The sequence below is a fragment of the Dipteris shenzhenensis genome, chromosome 6 (assembly GCF_047967505.1).
Source record: "Dipteris shenzhenensis isolate YYH24624 ecotype China chromosome 6, Dip_SZ_1.0, whole genome shotgun sequence".
Classification (NCBI taxonomy): domain Eukaryota; kingdom Viridiplantae; phylum Streptophyta; class Polypodiopsida; order Gleicheniales; family Dipteridaceae; genus Dipteris; species Dipteris shenzhenensis.
The window spans coordinates 34,245,702-34,264,786 of record NC_141601.1 but is presented as its reverse complement, the minus strand read 5'-3'; the positions used below and the strand labels follow the sequence as shown (position 1 = coordinate 34,264,786).

Below are 19,085 nucleotides of genomic sequence, written 5' to 3'. Positions count from 1 at the left end.
TCTTGACATCCATCTGCATAAGCTCCATATCTTCTGCTGCCACTAGTCAAAGCATACATCTAAGTGTGGTCATCTTCACAACCGGAGAGAATATCTCATCAAAGCCCACACCCTTCTCTTGCTTGAACCCTTTAGCGACCAAACGGGCCTTGTACCTAGGCACATCATCACCTGTGACCTTCATTTTGTAGGCCCATTTACATGGCATTGCTTTCTTTCCATGTGGCAAAGAAACCAAGTCCCAAGTCTTATTCTTCATAAGTGAACTCATCTTTGATTGCATAGCATACTCCCACTTGCGTTGATCCTCATGCATCATAGCCTCTCTGTAGCAAGAAGGCTCCCTGCAATCAGTAAGCATCACATAGTCTACCCCTAGAACAAACCTATCAGGTGGTCTAGACATTGTAGATGATCTTCTCAAGGGCATTTTAGCTTGCTATCCCACCTGCATATATCAGCCACATTTGGCTCATCATTTCCACCAACAGATGATCCATCATCTACCCTTGATTGTAAACCTGTGGGAGTATTTGGTGGTACCATTTCTTGCACATTTGGTGCATGGACAGCTTGCTGTCTATCAACATATGCAGGTGGATTCACATCCTAGAAAGTGATTCTCCTCATTTCAACATCCCTCATGGGTGCCTTATGCATCTTCTTCTCATTAAAGACTACATCATGGCTGTGTATGATCTTCTTTGCTTCTGGATCCCAAAGACGATAGCCCATCTCTCCACTTTCACCATAACCTAGAAAGATGCATTTCCTAGACTTGGGATCTAGCTTCTTTCGAAGCTCTTTTGGCACATGTGCTTATGCCTCACACCCAAATATATGCAAATGAGAGTAAGAGGGCTTCTTGCCACTCCATGCCTCTTCAGGAATTCCAAACTCTTACTAGGTGATCTATTGATCACATGCACTGCAGTCTTCATTGCCTCAGCCCAAAAACCACCAGAAAGACTTGCATTGGAAAGCATGCATTGCAACCTTTCTTGAATGGTATAATTCATCTTTTCTGCAACTGGATTTTGCACTAGAGTACGAGGGAATGTGAGCTCCCTCTTAATCCCATGTGTATCACAGAAATGTTGAAAGTCATGAGAGAGATACTCTCCACCATTGTCAGTCCGTAGGCATTTAAGTGTTCTACCTGACTGAGATTCTCAACCAAGGCCAGCCATTTCTGAAATACCTGGAACACATCACTCGTCTGAGCTATAGCAGAAGCCCACACTTTCCTAGTTGCATCATCAATGAATGTCAGCCCCGCCTAATGACCGTGTAGGCATGGGACCACATACGTCTGAATGCACTAAATCAAGCTTTTCAAACTCTTTCTTTCCCCTTCTTTTATGGGCTCATTTAGTCTGCTTCCCATAGAGACAGTGCTCACAAAATTCAAAATCAGAGAAACCCAAATGCGGTACATAACCCAAACGGCATAAGAGTTTCATTCCATTCTGGCTCATGTGCCCCAACCTGCAATGCCACAAAGAAGTGCTTGGCTGCTCGGTTATTGCAACAACATGATCAAATAGCCCTGGTACATGTAAGGGATACAAAGTCCCACACTTGGCATCTTTGGCCAAAAGCATAGAGCCCTTCTGAATTTTCCAACTCTGAAAGCCAAAAGTGGTGTGAAAACCAGCATCATCTAGCTGACCCACTGAAATAAGTCTCTTGGTCAACTGAGGCACATGTCTTACATGTTTCAAAACAAATGCAGACCCATTTGCAAAAGAAAACTTTATGTCACCTACTCCCACTATGTCACATGCATAGTCATTTCCAAGATGCACACAACCTGTCTTTCCACTGTCATAAGTGGAGAACCATTACCTATGGGGAGTAACATGGAATGAAGCACCAGAATCCAAAATCCAATCCTAGGAATATGCATCATCTGAAGTGGTAAGCAACTCTACAGATAAACTAAACATGAAGAGAATGTCATTGTCACTATCATGTGTGACTGCATTGATCTCCTCGGTCTTCACTTTTCCTTTGTCCTCCCTTGGACTCTCATCCTTCTAATTTGCACCCCAATTTGCATTCTTGTTCTTATCCTTTTGCTCTCTTTTCAGCTTGTAGCAATCCTTTTTCATATGGCCCTTCTTGCCATAGTGGTAACACTCAATGTTCTATGCCCTGGATTTGCTACGAGACTTCCCTCTTTCTTAGGACTTCCCCCTGAACTGTGATCTGCCCCTTTGCACATTTAAGGCTGCATCCTACTTGTTGCCATCCATAGACTTCCGTCTAATCTCCTCGGCCAATAAGCTACCCACAACATCATCAAATTTTAGTACTCCACCGGGTGTGAAGTTACTGATAGCTGTACGGAACGTATCCCATGAGGATGGCAATGAACATAAGAGAAATATTGCCTAAGTCTCCGCATCAAAATTCATCTTTTGAGCCTGAAGTTGGCTGAAAATAATATTGAATTCATTCAAGTGAGAAGCAATGGAGACCCCTTCCTTCATCTGCAGCTCAAACAACCTCTTCATGAGGTAAACTTTATTAGAGGCAGTTTCCTTCTCATAAGTGGCGCACAATTTCTTCCACAAATCTTTTGTAGTCTGCTCATTTACTACTGTGAAATAAACTGACTCTGCAAGATGAAGTCTAATAGTAGACTTTGCTAATGCATCCAGCTCATTCCAATCATCCTCAGACATATTTGCAAGCTTAGCTTTAATCCTTGCCAAGGGTTTAATCTGCTTCTTTTGAATAAGCACATCCCTTATCTGTTCTTTCCACAAAGAAAAGTTTGTCCCATTAAACTTTTTAATGTTGAAAAACTCCTTTTCAGACATGGAAGAGGATGCCATGATGCAAATAAAGCAAAATCCCAAATGCTAGTGCCTATAAGAGAGAATCACACCAAATACCAGGTGCACCCAAATGTGTATGCCACAATAGACTAAAATATCACCAAAACTCAAAGCTCAAAGCATCAAAAGATGCAGCTGACTCATGTGCATGTACTATCCATCCATATGAGCAAATCTGGCCCAAAAGAAAATGCCAACTGCAATGGCAATCCAAAAAGCCAATAGGTTGCAAATGGCTCAAGCATAAACACTATCCATGGGCATATGCATCAATAATATCTCATCCAAGAGAGCATAACACTATCAGTGCATCACCTACAATGTGTCAAAGCTATCCCTCAGCATAAAATAGCATCCGTGTGCAAAGCGTCCATAAAAATAGCATCCCACGCGGCAATCTGGGCCTATCAGTGCATCCAATAAGGATCATAATGCATCCAAATGGCCTATAAATCATCCACTGCAACCCAATGCACACCACAAACGAGCGCACATGGCTCAAACTGCAACCAGAGTGATCTGCATAAGGTATGCTCAAGAAATCATGGTCCCACGAAAAAGACCGCTACTGAAAATAGAACCTGAGATGCCTCAAAACATGGGCGCCATTGCATAATCAGACTCGGCAAGAAAATCTACAAATATCTCTCTTATGCCGGAACTCCAAAATCCCAACCGATGAGTGAGAAATGGGAGTCAATACTTCTCCACTGCCATGTGGCATAAATCTAAGGTTTCAAAACCTTAGAATGAAAAATGCATAACAGAGAGACGAAATCGAATACACAGAGATCTATAACTCTGAAAATGCTCCACCGAATCGTGCAAGAACTGATAGGTAGGGGTTTTTAGGTGTCCAAAACGCAATGGGACAGACGGTTTTAGGAACCGTGGTCTCAATCACTGGGTCCAATACACGGATTGGAAAATGTTTATGGAAATATAACTGTTTGTAAACTCCACTGGAGTGCGAATGATGAGCAACATAGAAGTTTTCGGACCTCTGAGTCCACCGAAACTGACAGATCTGCAAATGGTTGCTCCAAACTTGAGTTCCAACACCCGGGCAGAAAAACGCAGAAACTGACACAGTGAGTCAGAAATCCAATGAAATGATCCCAGATTCAAGAATAAAGGTGTTTCCAAGCTCCTGAAGTGAAATGGATAGCAAAAGCAAGCAATAGTTTCCTCTATAAGTCAATACGGAGTCTCTGTCATCGAACGGAACAGGGAAAAGCTTAAAAAACGACTTTTTCTTTAAAAACACTTAATTGGCTCTCAAAACCACTTCGCAAAGCCAAAGTGACTTTTCCAAAGGTTACTCCAAGGTCTCTATACACTCGGATGCAAGTGAAGTCACCCATAAAGCTTCCCACAGAGCTTCTCCTTCCTCCCACAAAGCTGCTGAGCTTTCACGCACGCTTAGCTAGATCACCTGGGCTCTGATACCAGTTGAGAGTGATCTCAATGGAAGCAAGAATGGAAGACGAAGAGAGAGAGACAGAGAGCCACACAAGTTTTGGTGGGTGCAGAACACCCTAATCTTCTTTTTCATTCATTTATATATGCATTTGAGTATTGTACATAACCGAGGTAAAGGCACAGTGACCTTTAACCCCCACAAGAATCCTCTTAGAACTGAGCAGTCAATAGAGCGAGCGGAAAAAAGCGAGCAAGCCCAAAAAAGCAAGCGAAAATTTGTTAAAGGGGTAGGAAAATCAAGCAAGAAAAGAAAGAATCTAAGTGTCCCATAAAATAATTGCTTGAAGTAAAATTTATTCAAAAGGGAGTTATGTTTTTAACTCTATTCGCTCTTGGAACAAAATCCATGTTTCTTTGTTACTACAGAAACATCCCTCCCTATTGATTCACTCTTACATCCCACTAATCCAATGCAAAAAAAAATTCCCACAAATTCAAATTTTGGTACATGAAAATTTACTAGATGGTGCAAAAAGATAGAACAGTCGACTAAATCATGCCTTGCCATTTGATCTGGTATGTAACATGACCCCATTTGGACTTGTAAATCAAAAGATACAGGGATGTGAAAATACCATCTTTTGGCCCAAAACAGGGCTCCCTATTTTGGGCCAAAAGATGGCATTTTCACATCCATATATCTTTGCAAGCTATCAAAATTTAGTTTTTTAAGCCCAAAAGATGAGTTTTTGATATCCCTATATCATTTGGTTGTCAAATCCAAAGGGCATAATTTACAAATCAAATCAAATGACAAGACATGATTTAGATGAATATCATGCATTTTTGCACCATCTAAAAAAGTTGTGCGCATTAGAATATGAATTTTTGGCTGACTTGTTGCACCAAATTTAAAGCAAGGTTTCCATGAATAGGTAGCGAGAAGACACTACCTATTTTGGTTTTAAAAGAGCCAAATTTGAACATCCTCTACCTTTTAATTGTGCTCGGGGGTCACTCTTCATAAACCCATAAAGCATGTGCAAGCAAGCATGTGTTAAAAATCCCCTGTTCTTGCATTTTTTACATTTTCCTCATGTAATTGGTTAAACCTTATACGTGTTTACTTTTTCAATCTTAAAATTGTGACACCCCTTCATAAATCTACATATATAAATTATGTTAAGTTGCTATTTTATAAATCCCCTCATGCACATAAATGGCATGTAGTCCCCACATTAAAAAAATACCCTCAATGCACTAAAGTGCTATGTTACATGTTTATGAGTGACCCCCTCGGCTAATTGCCACAATTTTAAGAAAGGTGACACATAACTCCCTTTTGAATAATTTTTACTTAAAGCAATTATTTTATGGGACACTTAGATTCTTTCCTTTCTTACTTGATTTTCCTACTGCTTTAACAAATTCTCGCTTGCTTTTTTGGGCTCACTCACTTTTTTGGGCTTGCTCTCTTTTTTTCGCTCGCTCTATCGCGACTGCCTCAATTCCAAGGGTATTCTAACCTTCATTTTGGTTTCATCTTAAGTTCCATATTTAAGAGGCACCATGACCATGGAAACAAGTGGCAAGATGAAAGAGTATTGCAAAATTAGAGCACATGCATGAATTTACAACGGCATAGTCTCCATGGCAACAATATGATCATACATGTGGATGTTTTATTTTAGGAGTTCTTTTGCATCCAAAACCATAATCGGTACTTTATATGTCATTAGCCTAGTTTGATTGGTATATAGGGAAAATCCTCAATTTTTAAAGACATTAGTGTAGTACAATGTGTATTTTCTTGATGTTTAAAGTGGGGGTTTCAACTCTTCAACTTGAAGAGTTACAAAGGTACAACTTGTGAAGCTAGATTAGGATCTTTGGTCAAATCAATAGAAAATTTGAGAATTAGCATACTTGTGTTCTTAATAGTATCACATCAAGTCTTAGAACTTGATCTACTTGAATCAAAGATTATTGGTACACCCAAATCACTGCTGTGCATACTAGGGATCATAAGTTTGAGTGATCCTAAATTTGTAAAAAAAGAATTGACATCAAGGCCGTTAACATTGCAAATGGAACACTATATCCTTGATTGTTGTTTATGGTTTGGAGCTAGACTTGATCTCCCCTTGATCTTCACATCGAGCATTTATGAGTAGCTATTGTACTTATGTTCTTAACCATATCAAATAGAGTCTTGGAACTTGAGCCACTTAAATTAGAGGATGTTGGTGCATGTGCACATGGGACTATACATAATATGGATTATGAGGCTATGTGATCATGTTGTAAAAATAGGTATCATGGCCATGTAGCATGCATGTTGCAAATGTGACAAGTTTGTGATATGCCATGCAATGTGTGGATGCCACATGGTTTTAAGGGTTTGGTTGTGTAATCCCCATATTTTTTTACAATCTGGTTCTCTTCTCCCCCTCTACCCTTTGTTGGAGCCTGAAATCACACTTCTTTCAATTTTCTATAGCATAGTTGTTGTAATACCCTTAAATCAGCTTCACTAGGATTGCATGATTCTTTGACTAATTTAGAATTGGAGGTACTCAATCATCCATCATCATAAGACCCTTGTCAAAATCAATCATGCCATCCTCTATGTCCATTCTTATAATTGTCACAACTATTCATCTTTTTCATCTCTTTGTCTATTGGCAGCCTTATAACCTGCCACCAACAATGTGCTCCTCTTAACCTAATCCATTTTCATTATAGTCCTAAACCTCACCATGCCTTTGATCAATCATTTATGATGCTAGTTGGTGGCCAAATATTGACTTCCTAATTTGCATTGAGTATTTTTATGAGAATCCTATGAAGTAGATTGCCTTCGATCCTTTTGAAAAATATCAGGTGCACAAAAGCTTAGAGAAAAGAGTTATGACTATGTCAACTCCACTATTTGTGTCTTTGCAAATGTATCAGCTTCAAAATAACATTTCTTATATTGGCCTTTACTTCTTTGTAAATGATATGATCCATCATATCAGCTAAAGGGGATAAGATAACAAAACTAATAATAGTGATTCAGCACTTTGCAAAGACTTATAGATAAAGGCTTAATGTGGGTGCTAGCTCATAAGTACTCGAGATTTCCCATAAGGGTGGAGATATCTATGAAGTAGAGGAATATTAGCTAGATTTACCCAGTGAAGCAAGGGTTTAGAAATGGAGAGATTTATTAACGAGCCTAGAGTAGCTATTGTACATCATTTTTTATGGAGTATAAGTTTCATTGGCCTATGCTTTTTTGCTAAGTTTTTCCTAGATTATGCTGGAAAGAGAGCTCATAAATAGTCTATGAGACATTGGGAATTATAATATAGATTGCTCTTTGTTCCTTAAAAGATATGATCCACAACAGAAGGCTAGGGGACTAGGAAACCCAGACTTGTAGTGTCATAATAACTAATTGGGTGCCCCAAGACAATAGGAAGTAGGGCTTGGTGATTTTTCCAATGCATTAATTTATTAATAGTGCATAAGATCCTAGTGCTTGAGGGGTTAGTCATGTAAAAACCCTAGGTCATAGTCTATGAAAATCAACATGTCATTTTGGAAGGTAGTTATTTTGGATGAGCTTCTATAAATTGGCTGTGTTATTAGAATATAATTAGACTGAATGGTTGATGATAAGGGATTTGGTGTTAGTTGGGGTGGGGCATGTACATGCTTTTGGAAGGAATAAAAAATGTGATATTTATGAACATGCCCTTGAGCTCTTGTATGCACCCCTTGACAAAACACCCAGGGATAATAGAATGCTACATTTATGTGCATGCCATGCCTCAGAACTATACATGTATCCTTTATTGGGTATACCCCATGAGGATGTCACACAAAAATATTGTATCAAAGCTCATTTTATCTCTTTTTCATCTAACACTTGTGCTATAGGCATGGGCAAGAGCATAGATGCCTTTTGCATTGTACATAGGTCCGTTAAGAGCTAGTAATTGTGATGCTATTGCACCCTAAGCATGATTAACATTTGTGGGCCTCATTGAGCAACTATATTGTTCAACATTATGATACAAAGAAGTTTGTATAAATGTATGCTCAAGTGTGTGCGTGTGTTTCTTAGCAGGCCATATGTGTGAGTGCAATGTGTATACTAGGGTCTACAACCATCATTGAGTATTGATGGTGTTTGTGGGGATGTCGTAGTAGGTAGTCCTTGCTATCTATGATAGAGTTTATGGTTTTTGACATTTAGGTGACCATCATGGGATTAAAACTAAATATTTTTTGTGTTTTTAGAGATGAGGTTGGGTATGTTCTTGTATTCATCTAAATATATATGTGCCTACACCTTTAAAAACCATATCCTCTCTATAGAAAAATATTTCATTTACCCTCTATACCCTTACTTTCCTTATCCTTTCACTCCTTTTCTCCATTTGAAACCCCTCTCCCATTCTTGTAAGTCCATATATCAACCCCCAAAAAAACTTGAGTCACCCTTTACATCATGTGCAAGGCAAACATCTATAAATAAATACACCTATATTGGAAGTTCTATGTTTTAAAGAATAATGTTTACCCCCTTCCATATGTATATGTGCATGGATATTGAATTCAAAGCTCCCCTCTATATGCTTACTATAATTATATACATTGTATAAGTATTTTTTGAATCCCCTCATGTATGTAAATGTCATGCAAGTCCCCCAATTACAACAATTCTCCTTCATTAACTAAGATGTTATGTTACATATTTAAAGGGTGACCCCTAGACCCAAAAAAAGCATATATTTCAAACTTACATGCCACTTTATAGTCGCAGCTAGTGTATTCCTCAAGCACAAGTATTACATTTGGAGCTTGTGCTTGTACTTATGTTGGGGACATCTTCCACTTAGTAAACAAGGCTCACTTGTGCCTCCGCACTCCCCTTTTTAAGGTGGGGGATTTCCTCTTTTGTGAATGCAAGAGGTTAAAAACCTCTTCTATCAAGATTCACACAATTTCACTCTAAATTTCCATTATGTCTCTACAAGAAACAAATAGAGCACAAATGCACTCATATTATGATGTGAAAGCTCATAGGTCTTGCATGTTATGTTAGTTTGCAAGTACTAACACACTAGGCAATTAGTGGATGCAGCAGCCAATCTCACCATGACTTGATCCATGAAAGTTATGTTTAGGTCACGATTTGTCCCACACAATTGCTCTTTAGCTCTTGTGGAAGATATGGCCAAGAGATGGCCAATTGAATGATATGGGAAAAATAATGGCATCATGGTTGTGGTTCTTAGCTACATGACGTAGCTGGTTAAAGTTGTCAACCCTATGGAAGGACATGTTTGGAGCTTGCAACTTCTTGGCCTACCTGCAAGGTAAAGTAGGAATGTTTGGTTCTGTTTAATACGGGTCTATATGGGGTAGCTACTACTCATGCCTACAAGGATTGAGGATGATAGCGAAGGCATAAAAACCAATGGTATTATAGGGGTTCAAGTTGTAAACCTTATGAAAGGATAAATTTGGACTTTACAGCTTGTTGGCCTACTTGCAAGGTAAAGTAGGACTAGTTGGATCTATGTAATGGGATCAAAACCTATGGTGTGATTGAGCCTCATGGAAGAACAAGTTTCGGAGTTTGCAACTACAAGGTAAAGTAGGACTAGGTGGATCTATGTAATAGGCATGAAGGCCTATGGTACAATATAGGTATATCTTTATCAAACTTAGGAATTAAGGTATAATTAACTTGACGAACCACCAAGGTTTATATTGGACACGATATCAATGATCCTTGGCACATCATTGTGCCTATCATGCAAGCAATGACCACAGGGAGGGTGTTGAAACAAAAAAGGACATCTTTCTACACAAATCTTTCACCACTTAATAAATATTAGAAGAAGAACACAAATCCACACCACAAAAACGACAGCAGATTGGGTACAATCTCCCCCCCCTAGATGAGTGGCTCATGCTTCCTCATCTAGAGTATTTATGATATTTCATAAAAACACCAGGAGCCAAAATTATCCCTCTCTTCCAAAACTAGGGATTTGCTTTACATAGCCATCTTTGGGCCCAAAATTGAATTATGTCCACTCAAAAATATATTGCTCAAGCTTGCAATAATAAAGAAATACAAAATTGGCCCATTGCCCCCATAAATGATGCAATGTGCGACACCTCGACGGTACCCTCGCACTAACTCACTGTGAGTTCCATCATCTGTACTCAAGCCACCAATTACACTAGTTATTAACAATCGATTGAACAAATCGCCGGATCGACCGATCCCAACATAACTGCGCTCAAAGCACAATAATCAAGCACAACACCAATAACACTAGTGACATCAATATTAACATGGAATCACCCACAATACCAATCATCTAGCATGGCAAAGCACAAGCTAGTCAGGTGTCCCCAACTAGCCACACAAAGTATCCACTAGGACCCCCGCCGCATCTGCTGCACTCCTATGGAGTACTTTGCCATAGTCACACTTGACTAAAATAATAATATCCTAAGCAAGATATATCAGAAATATAATTTCTGTAATACATGTGGTGTGCTCAGACAAGACAAGGATATGGGTACTATGTGGATTGGCAAGGACAACTATCTTGTCATTTAGTTATTCTTTTTAAGGTAAACATGCTAGCCTTCCATGAGGCAATTGCTTGTACTATAGGCTTGATGGGGATTGAAGATTGTTGAACTTGCGATATTACTTTAAAGTGGAAGTGGTCCACTATCATGCCTAAATGCAAGTTGTGGAGGTTATGACTTGTTATGTCCTTTGATTTCCATGAGGCCAATGCTGAGGGTCATGTCGCCATGGGGAGGCCCTTTACCTCATGTAAAAGTGGTGAGGGCAAAGGTGTGAGTCACTTTTACATGAGGTAAATGGCCTCTATCGATCGTCAAAGTTGATGGACAAGGACACGTTAGCATCTAAGAAAGGTTTTTTGTATCATGTGACGGACCAATTTGAAAGTTAAGCAAGGTTTTTACTATGATGTGATGGGCGGCTAGCACTATTCTCAACACATGAGTGTGGTTGAGTCGGCCCACCATTTTTTGTACATCTGAGGCACTTGATCCAACGGTCTTGATAGAATCTTCGAGCCTCGATGACTATGATAGGGATCGAAGATTGTTGATGCGGTCCACTAATATGACTAAATGCAAAATACACACTACCAGTGCCTGTGCAAGAGCGAGAGCAAACATGGGCAGTGTGTGGGTTGCACACCAAGTGGACAAAGTATAATTAAAAAGTCCTCCATTAATGGCAAGCATGTGAAAGTGCCTAAGTGGTTCAGGTCGACTGATAGTTGATTGGAGGTTACAGGTACGATTCTTGCACTTAGCAACAATTCGTCCTTTTCGTGCCTATTCAAGGCTGACATAGTAGGAATGTGGATGGCAGACTTTGTAAGAGATTGCCCTGCAAGGGTTGGAGTTGATAAAATTGTCACAGAGAGAGCCGTTGTTGCTGTCGGAGCTCTGAAAGATGACTATGGGCATCCTTTTTTTTTTCGTGCAATGAACGATGCCATGTCATGTGTCATCCACATCACACCACGCCTCTTCTCACACTCGTGCAAAGAAGCTCGCAGGGAAAAGCCCGGGGAACCATTTTTTTGCTTTGAAGGAAAATGGGACCCAGGGTGCGTTGACGGCCCCTGGGAGGTGTTGTCAGCAGGTTCATTTGTTAATTGTATGAAGAGAGCTTGCCTCTATCCGTCAAGGTTGGGGGTCGGTGGAGATCTAGTCTCCACCATCCGATCGAGTCCCTTTAAAACTCGAAAAGTGGCCCCCAAAATCCAATGACGCGGGATCCCAAATCCAGTGGCTAAAATCCACGTGGCGCCTCCTCCCTAACCTTGACAGTTGCTGGGAAAAGCCACGTGTAGCGGCTTGGAATCTGGCCAAATTGTGGCTCCGGGCCGCCTCAAGGAGCTGGTGGTCAGAATGTGGCTCGATGAGTCCTTAGATAGTGGTGTGGGCATGGTTAATACGGGGGTGGTTTTATACTCGTTGGGGTTTATGTTACTTTGTCAAAAAGTGGAGGCGCCGCGAGGCTCTCATCAGATCTTTAGTCTCATTTTGCAAAATCCGCAGCAGCAGAAGAAGCAGAGGCCTCCTCCTTCCCACAGCCCTCAGGTATGTCGATCGTTTTCCTCATCCTTGTTTTCCTCTCCTCAGAAGCTCCCCCTTACCTTCTTCGCCTTTTTAGGTTATGCTTGCCTTGCCTCTTTTCTTTTTCCATCTTCCTCCACCTCTTTGCTTTGCTCCATTCCCCTCTCTTTCCTTCGCCATTCCCTTTTTTTGCCATCATTTTTAGTCGCAGCGCTGGCGTTGGAGTTGCCGTTGAATGTTGCCATTTCACGTTTGTAAACGAAAAGATCGGTGCTAGTAAATCGGTCACTCAAGTTCAGCTGCTCATGCGTTTGCAACCGAATTGCTCATGGTTCTCACGATGTAAACTGAGAGCTCCTTTCATAACTTTTCACCGATCAGTGAACGTGTAGATGTATTTGTGTAACGGGAAGTTTGCATTTGCAACTTTCCAAAACAGTATGCGAATTTTTTGTGATTTGTTTTGGACCTTCATCCGGTATGGATTCTGTTCTTTATCCTGTCATGCAGAGTCTAGCGAGTAGACGTTTTATTTGTAGTGAGGTCGACGGGACAACTTCAGTGTTAAACATTAGATTTGCATGAAGTTGACTCATGTTGTGATTAGGACAACCTGCGTGGTCAATAGAATTGCTGAACCTAGCAGAACTAGCATGTCTATGGGAGAGCCATCCCTCCATCTCTAGGGGATTGTGAAAAGTTGCATTTCTCGAGTAAGACAAGGTCATGAATCATAGTCTCCAATGATTTCTGGAGGAGGACGCTGAACCAATATATTTGAGCTTCTCCTTGTAGAGGGATGCTTAATGTATTAAGAGCATGACTTATTCATATTGGGTCGTGTGCCTTATATTTGGGGAAAATGAGAAATACATGATCTAGTTCCCAATTGGTAGGTCTCTTTAAGTTCTGCGTGGTGTTTTTTTCTAAAGTCTAATGATTTAAACATGTTGGGTAACACGTGGGATGCAAGCTTTTGTAACCTTTTCTTGAATTAGCAATAGCTTGCTTATAATTACAAGCTCGTGCTTTCCCAAAGGAGTATGCATCAGTACAATGGGCACTCTAGGTACTTTGGTTCCATAATCGGTTGTAATGTGGATTGTCGAGTACTATTCTTTGATGGCTTATGTCATAAGGCTTGCATTTATTATCTATGAAAAAGGCTACTAGGGCATGGTAGCCTGCATCTTGGAGGCTTTGAAACAACACAATAATCAAAGAAGGCTGTTAGTTTTTTGTTCTTGGCAGTGCATACCTAGTGCTCTCGTGATCGCAGGTGCTCAAGGCATGTTGGCGATCATATGTCTTACGGAGGAGATTGCTAGATGCTCCATAAGCTAGCTAGACGGCTTTACCTGGGACCCTATTATCCAGACTCTCTATTTCAATGTTGAAGGTACAAGACCACCCAAATTCCTCAAAGATCCTTTGGGACCAAGCAAATTGGTACTATTTGCAAAGATTTGGGCTCCATAATTGGTGTAATCTATTTTGAAAACTAGATTCAGGCAAGCAGCTATGGTGGAAGAGAAGATAGTGGGGGGGGACATGCTTCCTCTCCAAAAATGATGGGACCAAGGAACTTGGGTACATTGCACATTGCATTTAACACATTGCATATTGCACATTGCCATGTGGGGGAGAGTTGGCACGCTTTCTCTCCAACAATTATAAGACCAAGGAACGTGCCCTTCCTTGGATACATAGGAAATTGGATTCAACAATTGCACATTTCATTTAGCGCATAACACTTTGCATGCAGCACGTAGGACTTATCACACATAGCACTTTACACATACCACATAGGACTTATCGCACAACCACACATTCATGTGGAGGAGAGTTGGCATGCGTCCTCTCCAAAAATTATAAGAACAAAGAACATGCACTTTTTGGGTATATTGCACATTGCATTTAGCACATTGCTTTTTGCATTGATTGACTTTGCATTTCGATCTAGACCAAGAGTGAAAATTTCTCCTCGTTACATTTCTAGCTTGCAATTCAAGGCCTTCAGCATGAAATACAAGATAGGGAAAGGTGACTCAAGCAATAAGGGAGGAATTACTCAACATGAAACGATAAATTCAAATGTGATGATATTGAGCTATATACAGCTGCCAACATAGATGTAGCCCTGGAGCTAACAAACCTATATTTCAAAGGTAGAGCTATTGAAGTTTTCATAAGCTGACCTTTCTTTTCACAAGCAATACAAATTAGTCAAATTTTTTTCTTCATATGTGTTGAAGCTACAGTGGCGTTGATTCCACAACTCTCATTTGTATCAAAATCACAAAAATAGATGGTAGAAACCACAACGGAATAAGAACATGGATAGTGCGCCTGAGAGCTCATTTGCATGCAATTTGTGCAAAAGCAGAATGCGGTCTTGTTCGAATGCTAATCGCATCACTGTACAGACTTGCATCGACGAAGGAAAATAGAAAACATGGGAGTATTCTCACTATAGCATGATCTGGTCAAATGATCAGAAGCTGGAGTGACCAATTGACTCTGGGTCAGCATTGCGTCTCCCCCTTGAAATTCTCCTGGAAGGAGAAAGGCAAGAGAGTGAAAGAGCACCATGGAAGAACTTAGATGAAGGGAACTAAAGTTTCTTCCTCAGTGATCATGTTTCTAAATTGGTCATGAGATAGGAGAGAGATTGGCCTATTTTAATTGGGCAATGGTCATGTTGGATTGCTATGTGTGCACAGAAAAGCTGGAGATTGAAAATTTTGGCCAAACAGAAGTTGACGTACACAAATGGTGACAGAGAGAGAGAGACACAGTGAGAGGTCCACTAATTTAGCTGATGGTTTGAGCCCAAGGCGAGACGGGCACAAGATTTTGTGGAAACTGTGCACGACGACTGCATAGAATCTTATAGAAATTTCTGCAAGCCTATGAAGGAAGCCCAGGAATCATTTTGGGTCTCCGGCCAACTCTCTCCTTGGTCTATGCTTCCACTTTGAGTTTGTGCCATAATTGAAAAAGCATGGCAACCAGCTGTGGGTGAAGGCGATGGAAGCATAAGAGCTTGGTTCGCATCAATGAAAAGCTACGCTTTTGGGGTTTAGAGAAAGAAAAGCAGCCTTCACCAGTGCGCTATTTGGAGCACTCACTTGCTATTTGGAGTGATATTACTTGTACACATGGCTCAAGGAGGAGTGAGAATTTCATTTCATTCCACTATGTTGCCTGCCTAAAGACTGTACAAGGGGAATCTCCTATCCAAGTTCACAACCAGTTGACTTTCAGTCACTGTGGCCTCCATGGGTTCTCTGATATTTAGAGAAAATGCCTCCATCATGCACTGTGGCAGGGATTAACTTCAATATGCTTGAAAATTTTAGATGCTCGTTTGGGAGGGACTAAAATGAAATCGTTTAGACTTCACAAGCAGTTGTAGCTTGAATGAGAGATTTGTACTACTTTTTGATTAGCCTTCTCCTTTAGTGCTAGCCTTCGTCATGGCTGAGTTTGCCCTTCACCTCCGGAGTGCCGACAGAAACTCAGTACAAAGACTTTGTATAAATGGATGCTCAAGTCAAGTATGTGTGGGTGTGTGGATTTGTATGTGTGAGAGCATACTTTTATACTATGGTCTACACCCATTGTTGGGCGCTAATGACGTCAGTGGGGATGTCATAGTAGCTAGTCCCTGCTATGCGTGATGAAGTTTATGGTTTTCAATCTTATGAGTGACTATCATGAGATTGAAATTGCTCAATGTTGTGTTTTTAGAGGATGAGTTTGGGAATGTTGCTGGATTCATCTAGGTATATGCTTCTACCGTATTAGCGGACATGCAAATTTCACCTTGTGAAGTTTTCGTCCAAGTTGTGGCCTGTTGGTATTGCGATAATTCTTCTATGTTAAATGGTGCGTTGCCCTATGAGCTAGATTTAGATTTAGATGCTCGTTTGGGAGAGACTAAAATAAAATCGTTTAGACTTCACAAGCAGTTGTAGCTTGAATGAAGAGATTTGGACTACTTTTTGATTAGCCTTCTCCTTTAGTGCTAGCCTTCGTCATGGCTGAGTTTGCCCTTCACCTCCGGAGTGCCGACAGAAACTCAGTACGAAGACTTTGTATAAATGGTTGCTCAAGTATGTGTGGGTGTGTGGATTTGTATGTGTGAGAGCATACTTTTATACTATGGTCTACACCCACTGTTGGGTGCTGATGACGTCAGTGGGGATGTTATAGTAGCTAGTTCCTGCTATGCGTGATGGAGTTTATGGTTTTCAATCTTATGAGTGACTATCGTGAGATTGAAACTGCACTATGTTGTGTTTTTAGAGGATGAGTTTGGGAATGTTCCTGGATTTTGTTAGATATCAATGCTCCACAAGTATGCAGGAACCAGCTAACTCTACTTGTAAGCCCTTCATAGGAGAAGGCATTTGAGTAGCTCGGTTATCCGGTAGGTCCTAGTTTGGACACTAGATGGGGCCCATGTGTGGCCTGATGGCTGGACGGCTCCAGATAGAGTTGGTACACTGTCAACTAGGCTACATGCAAGTGCGGGAAGGCATCCCATGACTGACCGCATTGAGGGTAGACGGAGCATTTTTCGGGGCAACCCACTCTCGGGTTGCGGGACCCGTTTGGAGTCCCAGATGATCCCGGATGACTGTGGGCTGAACAGAGACTGTAGGGTAGTAGCTCTATTTTGCGTACCGGTTCTATCGTGTGGTCGGTGGCCTATTTCGGGACCGATCCTCAGTCGACCGTTTTGGACGGACTGGGTTGGTCACCATATTGGGTCTAACCGACTACGATACTTTCAACTGCACATTTCAGAGTTTTTGGATGTGACTTTTGTGCATGTCCCTGATGCTACCAGGACCAAATGGGAATCGAAGAGCTGGAAGTGTTTTTTCTTAAGCTACAGTGAAGAGGTGAAGGGTTACCGTCTCTATAACCTTGTTACCAAGAATGTAATTGTAAGTCGCGATGTGGTCTTCTCAGAACAGCCGCATCAATTGGAGGAGGAAGCTTCCTTCCTAGACACCCAGGATCTGAATATCCATCCTGTACCGCCACCAATAGTAGACCGAACTCCCTCAACGGTGCTTGGGAGGATTCAAGACAAAGAAGATGAAGAAGACCCTGCAAAATCACAACGGCAATGGCCATTCTCGAAGTGGGTAAAGCAGCTTTTGGACGGCAGAGAACCTTCAGCCATTGAGGAGGAACCATTCGAACACCGCCGGTCCAAGAGATTAGAGGAGCAAAGAAGGGCGCTGGAACACTTAGTCAACTATGCTTTGATGACAGAGGTGATCCGTGCTGATGAACCCAAGTGTCTTGAAGAGGCACAGGGTGATGATAGTTGGATGGAGGCTATGCAGTCGGAGTATGGCTCCATAATAAAAAACAACACTTGGGATCTTGTGGATCGACCACCAAAACGCAAGGTAATCGGAACCAAGTGGGTGTACAAGATCAAGTACAAGTCCGATAGCACGTTGGATAAGTACAAGACTCGGCTCGTGGTAAAAGGATTCGCACAGGTACATGGTTTTGATTATCAAGATACTTTTGCTCCCACAGCTCGACTAACCACAATTCGTAGTGTCTTGGCTTTAGCTACCCAGGGAAGTTGGCCCATGTTTCAGATGGATGTAAAATTCGCCTTTCTGAATGGAGATCTCAAGGAGGAGGTATACGTGGAACAACCATCAGGTTTTGTAATTCTCGGTTCAGAAGGTAAAGTCTGTAAATTGAAGAAGAGACTTTACGGGCTGAAATAGGTTCCACGAGCATGGTATCAGCGAATTGATGCCTACTTTTTACAAAACGAGTTCAAGAGGAGCCCATCTGATGCAAATTTGTATATCTTCAGAGAAGGAGGTAAGTGTATGATCGTGGTCCTTTATGTGAACGACCTTGTCATAACAGGGAACCATGAAGGAGATCTTGGTTTGGACACCAGATGGGAGCCATGTGTGGCCTGATGGCTGGATGGCTTCAGATAGAGTTGGTACACTGCCAACTAGGCTACATGCAAGTGCGGGAAGGCATCCCATGACTGACCGCATTGAGGGTAGACGGAGCATTTCTCGGGGCAGCCTACTCTCGGGTTGCGGGGCCCGCTTGGAGTCCCAGATGATCCCGAATGGCTGTGGGCCGAACAGACCCCGTAGGTTAGTAGCTCTATTTTGCGCACCGGTTCTATTGTGTGGTCGGTGGCCTATTTTGAGACCGATCCCCAGTCGATCGTTTTGGGCTGACTGGGTCGGTCACCATATTGGGTCTAACCGACTACGATTGGTGGCTATATAAGAGCGAGCTCGTGAAGCCCATTTCATCACTGGCTACAGCATCCTTGATTCCTTAGCGTCCAGCCCCCGTCTTCTACTGTTTCTAGCTTGCCATCGAAGCTTCTTTCACAGGAGCGCACGGTTGGGAAGCAGCGCCATCTATTGTATGAGTTCTACAGTAATCAAATTTTTGATTCTCCATACTATCTGGTTTTCTCTCTTGTGTACGAGATCTTGTTATTTGTTGAGCACAGACGTTGTATTATTTTCTTACAGATTCATCTAGGTATATGCTTGAAAATTTTTTGTCTTGTTGTATGAAAACTGATGTCAACTTCTGAACTTGAATCTCATGTATCCTGCTCAATAAACACTCCCAAAACTGAGATGGGGA

The 19,085-nt window shown here is 41.4% G+C and overlaps 1 protein-coding gene across 1 annotated transcript in view; it reads left to right on the top strand.

Annotated features, from left to right (window-relative positions):
- Positions 1 to 12,319: 12,319 nt before the first annotated feature.
- Positions 12,320 to 19,085, top strand: part of LOC147901090 (mitochondrial outer membrane protein porin of 36 kDa-like) — a 74,884-nt gene continuing 68,118 nt past the window's right edge. Inside the window, exon 1 of the mRNA XM_087375702.1 lies at positions 12,320 to 12,437. The gene's annotated coding sequence lies outside the window, so the exon portion shown is untranslated. The remainder of the gene's footprint in view (positions 12,438 to 19,085) is intronic.